Raw genomic sequence first — 3,316 nt, forward strand, 5'->3', positions numbered from 1 at the left:
TATGAATCACTACCACCTACAATTCCGCATCATTTACAGTATAGTAAAAAGTTCTTGCCAAGTCCATGACATGCACTTAGCAGAAATTGCATTATCTCCCACTACTTACATCAGCTGGTTTCCGGTAAGAGACACCATCATTGAATGATTCACTAGAGCCAAAGTGCCATTATCTGCAAGGTCATTTCTTAACAGGGAATGATAATCAGACTTCAGGACTCATTAAACTCCTGTGGCTGTGGATTTCTTTTTCACCTCTATAGTGTGCATTTAGGATAATTATATATAACATTTGGCAGTTTAATATGTTGATGATGGAGCAGGATATTGCTTCAGATTGGGAAACTGATGGGTTTATAACAAAAAAATATATCACCTATCTAGCCTATACACCTATAACATAATAATAATAATAATAATAATAATAATAATAATAATAATAATAATAATAATAATAATAATAATAATAATAATATGTAGTAGTAGTAGTAGTAGTAGTAGTAGTAGTAGTAGTAGTAGTCTTTTCATCCAGAGTTGCCAGATATTGACTGGTTCCAGCTCCATCAAGCTAAAATAGCCTCAGTCTAGCAGTCCAACATTGTTTAATCCTGTTGTAATCAAAAATAGTTCTGATGTAGAAACTGCACTGACTGGATGCTCCGGTTACTGATTCTGGAGCGCAGCCAGTAGTGCACTCACCAGTGTCAGATCCAAGCACACTCATGCTACAAGCTCAGGAGTGTTTTTGCTGGACTGGTAATAAAAACATAGCAGACAAATTGCAGGCTTTATTGCTGCTACCAAGCCAACAGTGAACCAGATTGTGATTCTCAGTGGAAAGATCAGTGTTATATCGAAAAAGAGAGGAAGAAGGAAGTGCATATATATCTATATCTATATATCTATATATATATATATATATATATATATATATATATATATATATATATATATATATATATATATATATATATATATATGCAGACCCACACACACCACACACTCACACTTATATATAGCCCTTTTTTTATTTAAAATATTATTTGTAAATCTTTAAAAATATATTACAGTTACATTATTCATTATATATATATATATATATATATAATGAAAATATTTTATTATATAATGCAATGCCTTAATACAAAGTAATACCAAAATCAACAAAAGACTGACAGTTACAAAGCATTAACTTATTCCACAAACTCATAATCATCTCATAACCTTGTTTATCATATTCATCAGAGTGACCTGTTTATTATTCTCCTAGGATTAGGATGATTGTGAACAGGTCCCTGTGAATAAGTTGTTACCACAGAAAGAGTGCTTTAATATAAGTCTGCAATATGATTAAACCTGCCACTATTCTAGGAGCTGATCTTACAGTAACTGAATCAATACATTTGGACCAATTAGATTAAAGAATTCAGTGGTTCTGACTGAGATTTATGCTACCATTAAATCTTCTGAGAAGTTTGTGCATACAAGTACTGATGCCGTGATTACAATGTGCTGTAAGTTGGAAAAAAAAGGATATTTATATTCATTCAACAGTGATATGAGTGATTATCTTCGATTATCTTCATGCCCTCTTGAGATCTTTGCAGCCTATACATCCTACTGAAAATATCGTAATGAATGCACATGATTAAAATATGTCCTTTTGATCATAGATATATATATATATATATATATATAGATTATATATATATGTATATATATAGCTAATGCAGTCTCGTCCGATGATCGGTAAGTTTCAGTGGTGTAGTCTACGTGATACGCAGGTATACGCCGTATACCCACTAGGAAATGCCAAGGATTTCCGTATACCCACTTAAAATGCGTGAGGATACGCAACAATATCGTTTTGTGACAGAACTTTCATTTATAAATTCACCCCGTCTGTGTTGCGAACACAGACTGTGTTGCGATTGCGAATCACTAACATTTTTGGACCATTGGGGCTTCCGTGGCCTGTGACCTGATCTGACGTCACCTACCAAGGAGGAAAATTAGTTGCTTGGCGGTGTTTTGTGGCGCAAATTTGAAATTAACTAATTAATGTAAGAGAAGATCTGAAACGAAAGCAGTCCCAAACTACACTCTGAGTGTTTTCGGAAGCCTGCGCCTGAAGCTACAGCAGCTTCGGGTGACATTTCACCCACAGCCCGAGTACAAATGTATTTGGAAAGCTTTGTAAACTACCAGTTCATTCAGTTCATAATATTCTGCAATGAAAGAGTGTTGGTGATAGAACTGAACAAATGTTTATTGTTCACTCTTAAATATACATTGAAAATTGACAGCTGGTAAAACCTGTGCTCCAGGTCCCATATTCATATAACATTTAAGGCTAAATGTAGCTCTTAAAGGTAAAGTTCACCCAAAAATGAAAATTGTGTTATTTCCTCACCCTCAATTTGTTCCAAAACTGTACGAGTTTCTTTCTTCTGTTTAACACAAAAGATGATATTTTCAAAATTGTTGGTAATCAGACAGTTGGCAGCACCCACTGACTTTCATAGTCTATATTTTTCCTACTGTGAAAGTCAATGGGTGCTGCCAACTGTCTGATTACATTTAGCCTTAAATATGAATATGGGACCTGGTGCACAGGTTTTATCAGCTGACTGTCTTTTGTTGCTTATAATAAATTGGAATGTTGATAACATAAGCAGTCTTTAATAATGCTCTAAATTACATGTAGAGGCATATTTTATGCATTAGTGAGTGTGGTGGTGCCTGTGGGGTGTCGCTCTAGGATGGGTGCGTATGAGGCTGGGGGGGTCACAGTATACTCACAGTATACTCACAGTATACTCACAGTATACTCACAGTATACTCACAGTATACTCACAGTATACTCACAGTATACTCACAGTATACTCACAACAAAAAAACTAGACTACACCAATGGTAAGTTTCCATTCACAAACTATACCTACCGTTTCCAAGTTGTCTGAATTGTTGGTGCGTTTTCGGATTTGTTAATGTGTTTTCGGATTTGTTAATTTGTTTTCAGATTTGTTAATTTGTTTTCAGATTTGTTAATGTGTTTTCGGATTTGTTAATGTGTTTTTTTTATTTGTTAATTTGTTTTCGGATTTGCTAATGTGTTTTCGGATTTGTTGATGTGTTTTTTGATTTGTTTAATGTGTTTTCGGATTTGTTAATTTGTTTTCGGATTTGTTGATGTGTTTTTTGTTTTATTCATTTGTTTCGCACTTCTCGGCCACCGTAATTTGAGTAATTTCAGGTAGGTTTTGAACGTTTATTTAGGTTTTATAATTTGAACAAACTTGAAATTCTCGCACGC

Source organism: Tachysurus fulvidraco, chromosome 19 (genome assembly GCF_022655615.1).
Source record: "Tachysurus fulvidraco isolate hzauxx_2018 chromosome 19, HZAU_PFXX_2.0, whole genome shotgun sequence".
Taxonomy (NCBI): Eukaryota; Metazoa; Chordata; class Actinopteri; order Siluriformes; family Bagridae; genus Tachysurus; species Tachysurus fulvidraco.